Genomic DNA, 6,051 nt, shown 5'->3' on the forward strand with positions numbered 1-6,051 from the left:
CCATCTGCTTAATAATAATTAACCAGGAAGCCAGCCAGACGCAGGGATGCAGCAAAGCAGCTGGGCACTGTTCCGCTCTAGCAGCCCCGGGCCAGGCATTTTCCACTTTTCCTCCAGCCGCAAAGAGGTTTCCTAACACACATTAACTAGGGCAGCCTGCACCGCTCTGCTCACCAGGAACTTGAGCACTGAGAGGCGCCCAGACCAACTAGAGAAATCTAATCAGACGCCCCACGACCCCTGTCCCAGGTGCTGTGTGGACCCACCCAAAGCTGCCATGCCAGCCGGCCCTGCTGAGCCTCTTGCCTGGCAGTCAGCAGCAAGGCCCAGGAAAGAACACGCCCGGGAGACCTCGCTCCCCTCCCACCCTCAGGGACTGTCCAGGCCAAAGCGAGGCAGATGGGGGAGCTGGGAAGAAGCCCCACCGGGCAGTCATCCGTAAGCTGGCGAGAGAGGGGAAGTGCCACTGGGCCAAAGCCTCTACACGCTCAGTCTAAAGTCCCCCCCGCTGCCTCTCACACGGCCACTCGTCCGGAGATCGCTCTGCCCACCGCAGACCAGAGACCCGCCCCCAAGTAATTCTCAGCGCAGGCCCCTCAGACACACGCCCAGGCTTGATTCCAAACTTGTCACAGAGGGAGACTCCCCCATGACACTGGTGATTTGTTCCAACGGTTAATTACTGTCCCCCGGTAAAAAATTAAACCTTGTTTCCAGCCGGAATGTGTCTAACCGCCATGTCCAGACCTCGGACGGCTAGCCCTGTCTCAGCCAGCCCCGTAGAGCCGCTCTCAGGCTGTGAGCAAGTCACCCCTTCACCGTCTCTTTGCTCAGCTCAAGGGATGGACTCCGAGGGTGCGTCTAGACTACATGGCTCTGTCGATGGCGCCATGTAAAACAGTTTATTCGGCATAGTCAAAGAAGCCGGGATTTAAATAATCCCCGCTTTATTAAAATAAACATGGCCGCCGTGCTGTGCCGACGATCAGCTGATCCAGCACAGTGCGACAGTCTAGACGCGGCGCGGTCGACAAAGGAAGCCTTTGTCGACCGCTCCGGTATGCCTCGTGGTTTACCGGAGCAGTCGACAAAGGTGATTTGTTGGTGGATCAGCTGATAGTCGGCACAGCGCGGCGGCCATGTTTATTTAAATGAAGCGGGGATTATTTAAATCCCGGCTTCTTTGACTATGCCAAATAAACTAATTTACATGGCTCTGTCGAGGGAGCCATGTAGTCTAGACACACCCCTAGAGTTCGCTCTGGCCATGGCTGCACTGGGAAATTATTTCAGAATAACGACCCTGGAAATAATAATGCCCAAAATAACAGAACCCAAATAGCGTGTCCACACTACAGCCAAGAACCGAGGGGACCCCGCTTAATTTTGAGACCCATCAGTCAGCCAGTTTTCAATCCATTTAACGGGTGCTGTGTTGATTTGACATCCTTCTGGTTTTATAGTCAAATCAATTAAATGGGTAAGGAAAGGCATTCAGCGTGGAACAGCAACACTGGGCCAACCTCACCGCCGGTGCAAGGGAGGGATGGGGAGGGAGGCGGTGGTACAAGGGAGGGGAGGGTGCGGACAGAGCAAGCCCTGAACACCAGCCACCCGCAGGATGCAGCTGCCAGAAGAGACGTTAGCTTGAGCCATAAGAGCCGTTCAACCCATTGCAGCCTGGGGACCATGGTGTCCCCTGTCCTACTGCAGACCCCATCACACAGGGAGGGTGCGGGAAAGCAGGCACAGCCAGGAGCACAGCGTGTCCCTCCTCTCAGCCACTGCACCGGGGGTTCCCCCACCCCCTCCGGCGTGGCGGAAAACAGTTCCTGATGGGAGCTCTGAGGAAGGGCCGCGTCGCTGGCATCTTTCCTCTGCCGGGGAAGTGTGTTACACCACAGCTGGCACCCAGGAGGCTCTGGCCCTGCCTGGCCATTTCGAACCACGGCCACTGTCCTCAGGGGCACGATCTGGACAGCACTCCAGCCTCTGTCCTAGATGGGCCAGTGGCCCAGGCCGAGAGAAGGAGCCAGTCTCAGGCACGCCACACAAATACCTCCCTTTCTTTTTAAACAAGGGCGCCCCGGGACCCCAGCTCTGTCCCCTCACAGACTGGACCAGGGAGAGCTTGTGCGTCCAGAACCACAAGCCAACAAGGGCGCGACACAGCCACAGCCTGCAAGCCAGCCAGGCCACCAGCTGCTGCCTCGCATCACACCCTGGACATCACAGGGCACCGTCACAGCAGCCCCGGACCGCTGCAGCCTCTCAGCGCAGATGGGACTGAAACTAGCCAGGCTTGCAAATACCTAGCGCCTTGCTGCAGCCCAAAATGTGCAACACGAACCTCCCTTCGCCAGGGTCCCAAGCAGGGCCGGTTACATTCATCGCCTACCCCCCAAGCTGTATCAGTGCCCGGCCCCCCCACCTTCTCCCCTCTGCCATTCTACACGGCTCACTCCTTCCGTCCCCCTTCACTGGGGCGGGCCCACAACCAGCCTCTCAAAACCAGCAGCAAGGGTCCAAACAATCCCAGCGTGGGAGATGCAATAAGCGTCAGGCCCCTTCCCTCCCACATTAACAGGACCTGGCAGCGGAATTCAAGGGCAAAGCTCCGCACTCACCTGCTAGCGGCTGGCCCCAGCCAGCTCCCAGCCTCTGTGAACTTGGCTGGGAATGTCTGGAGAGAAATCGCCCGGCCTTAAAGGCACAGGACCCCTTTCCCTCGCAGACGGAGAAGAGCTGCCTGCCCGCCGGTGCCCAGATCTCTTAGGACGCAGGCACCGAGCGGCCCCTCCGGAGCCGGCGGGGGGACAGAGCTGGATGGTTCTGAACGTAACGACTCGGTCCCGCTCGGTCGGGGCAGGGGAGCAGAGAATCTGACACTCTGCCACAGGCTCAGGAGCTCTGGCAGGGGAATGCCAGGGAGGGACACACCGGGCTCCGGCATCACCCAGAGCCTAGGCCAGAGGGGTTCAATATGTGGCCCGTGGCCCAAAACGGGGCTGCCAAAGCCGTGTGGGTGGCACGGGGGCGGGCCAGGACTCGGGGTGTCAGCCCTCCTGCGGAGCACACCTCCTGAAGGGCGGGTCTCAGCGGCCTGTCCCCGCTCCACAAGGGGAGGTCGGTGGCTTCGGCACTGTAAACGTCTGGTCGATGGGCCGCGGCCGTGGAAACTAAGGCAGGGGGCTCACACTCAATTTACCTCAGGGCCAGGCCAGTCCTCGAATCCTCCTAGCGGGCCAATGGGCACCACGCGCTCCCGCCTGCGTGTCTCTGGGCCCTGCCAGCCAGTGCACATGCTCCCTCCTCCCGTGTGGGCCCCAGCCCCACACGCCGTCCCCAGGCGCTTTACACCCCCACCAGACACAGCCGCTCTCCGTGCCACTGCCCTGGGACAGGTGTGCGCAGCGGTGAAGAGGAGCGACCGGGCTGGCCTGGGAGGTGGCGGCAGAGCAGAGCAGAGGGGATGGGGCCCAGAACAAGCGGGAGATTGCACCAAGCTCAGGGCACCCCTAGGACAGCCGTACCGGGAACTGCTGACAATGGCCTGGCTGTGCCTCTGCCTAGGGGCATGTCACCGTATCCAGGAGCCGCCCGAGGTAAGTGCTGCCCAGAGCCCCGATCTCCTCCCTCCCATGCCCGAACCCTGTATCCTAACTCCTTCCCAGCCTGCGCCTGCACCCCCTGCATTCCGAACCAGTCAGCCCTACCCCTGTGCAGCAGCCCCTCTGATTTTTCCCACCCCCAGAGCAGAATGAATTTTGTTATGTGCACTGATACAGAGGTGATGTGCACATCGGACTGGTGCACACAACAAAACTCGTGTGTGTGGGAGAGGGCTCAGGCCTGGGGCAGAGTTGGGGTGCTGGGGATGAAGGGTTTAGGGCTTGGACAGAGGGTTGGGGAAAAGGGCTCTGGGGATGAAGGATTTGAGGTCCAGGAGGGGACTCCAGACTTGGGGGTAGGGGCCAAAGGACTGGGAATAAGAGCGGGCCGGGGCAGAGGGTTAAGGTGGAGGGGTGAGAGCTCTCGGGAGGGGCTGAGGGGTTTGGGATGTAAGAGGTGGCTTTAGGTTTGGGGAGGAGCTCAAGGATGGGGGTTGGGGTCAGTGTTCCCTCTAATTTTTTCCATCCATGTGGGGGATACATTTTGTTATGTGCGCTGAGGCATGTGTGGCTGCGCACCCTCAGCAGAAACCCCGGCTGCCGGCTGTGGGCGCTCTGCTAACCACCTGGGCAGCACCAGAATCTCTCCCGGGTGGCCACCCAAGCACTCAGCTTACGGGGAACACTGGTTGGGGTATAGTAGGGGGTGCAGGCTCTGGACTGGGGATGTAGGCTTTGGAGTGGGACTGGGGACGAAGGAATTGGGGTGCAGGGAGTGGCTCCGCTTTGGGGGCCTCAGGATGGGGCAGGGGCTCGGGCTTACCTGGGCAGCTGCACTGAGGCAAGCTGCCCGGTGCCTTCTTGTCCTGGGGCACCACGTTGTGCCCTGGAAGTGGCCAGCAGATCCAGCTCCTGGTGGTGGGAGAGGGGGCATGAGGCTCTGTGGCATGTGGAGCCCTATGTCCCCCCTGCCTAGAGAGCCAGGCCTGCTGCACTGGCTGCTCCCTCACCAACCCGAGCATGGAGCTGCCCCGACCACGGGGATGTATCTCCCCTGCTGCAGCCCTGAGCCCTCAAGCTCAGATCCCCCTCCTGTACCCCAAGTCCCTCATATCTAGCTCTACCTCCGAGCCCAGAGCCCCAGCTGGAGCCTCCCTCTCCCGCCCCAGTGCCTCCTCCCACACTCTGAACCCCTCCCACCGTGGAGCCATGCAGCAGCAGCAGCCGCCCTGCTCCCCCTCACTCGCCATGGCAGTGGGAACCAGAGCGACCCAGCAGCCTGCTCTGCTCTGCCCCAGCCCACAACCCCCTCCCAGCTCGCTGCTCTTGGCTTCACAGCGGCAGCAGGAAACAGACGCCCCGGCCCCAGGCGCTGGTCTGCACTGGCTGCTCTGCAGTCTCAAGAGGCTGTAACATCCAGGGCAGGTTCTTTCCCCCACACGTCCTATGAAGTGTCTGGCTCTGCTGCAGGACCCCCGGGCCTTGTACATACGGCCAGGCAGCGCCTGCCAGCTGTGATACCAGACTGCAGGCGAACGATGGGCAGTGGAGAGAGCTTTCCTCCGCAGACACGGTACCAGCTCTGTGCCTCTGCACCCCCCAGGATAAATACTGGCCGTCAAGTCGTCTACAGCCTGTCACTGAACCACAGCCGGGCCCTTGGCTGGAGGGCAGGAGTGCCATAAGGAGCAAGGCCCAGAGAGGTCAGGTTCACGGATGGTTATGTGGAAAAGGGCCAAAAGGTTAGCAGGCCCTAAATCTACTTCTTAAAAATAGTCATGGGAGGTCTGGAAAATATGAGCAAAGTGATAAGTCAAAGGCAAGTTGCAGCTAAGTTAGGACAGAACCCGTGAGGTCCCCACTGGTTTTTCACACGGTACTTGGGAGATGTTGAATGTTGAGTAGACAAGGAGACAGGAGGAAATATGTAATTATGGCTGTGGAGATACAGATCTGGGGACAGGTGCAGTTAATGTTAATTAAAGGGCATTATTGCACCTGATTATAAAAAGGGAGGCCGGCTAATTTGACAGTAGGAGCAGCCACATGGAGCCCTTAGGATGGTTCATACCCACCCTCCTCGTTTAGGGGCCAATCACCTCTTAATGGTTCATTCAGTCTCAGACTAGGAGTCTCAACAGTAGGTAGGTTACAGTGCAAGGCTGGTTTGCTTCCCTCTGTCCCAGGAAATAAAGACTTGAAATGTCACTCACCGTGTTAGTCACAGTCCCCCACTAAAGCAAATGATCCGGGACCACCCTGCAGGCTGGAATGGTAAAGAGCCCAGCTTGGTTTTGTTCCTTATTTTAACCAGTTCACTGGGGGGACACACGTCTAAGGATACAGGAGCTGCAGGAAAGTGCAACCATGCAGAGCTGAGGGGCGGAGGGTAACAATCCTAACCCCACCCCCCTTCTGGAGAGACTAGCCCGGACAGACA

At 59.4% G+C, this 6,051-nt stretch overlaps 1 protein-coding gene across 3 annotated transcripts in view; it reads right to left on the bottom strand.

Moving 5' to 3' along the window:
- Positions 1–2,942, bottom strand: part of RGS3 (regulator of G protein signaling 3) — a 130,680-nt gene extending 127,738 nt beyond the window's left edge. Inside the window, exon 1 of one of the 3 annotated variants that reach the window (XM_075905326.1) lies at positions 2,628–2,942. The gene's annotated coding sequence lies outside the window, so the exon portion shown is untranslated. The remainder of the gene's footprint in view (positions 1–2,627) is intronic. The other 2 variants (XM_075905325.1, XM_075905327.1) reach the window with 2 other exon arrangements.
- Between the last annotated feature and the right edge of the window lie 3,109 nt (positions 2,943–6,051).

This window comes from Pelodiscus sinensis, chromosome 22, assembly GCF_049634645.1.
Source record: "Pelodiscus sinensis isolate JC-2024 chromosome 22, ASM4963464v1, whole genome shotgun sequence".
NCBI lineage: Eukaryota > Metazoa > Chordata > Testudines > Trionychidae > Pelodiscus > Pelodiscus sinensis.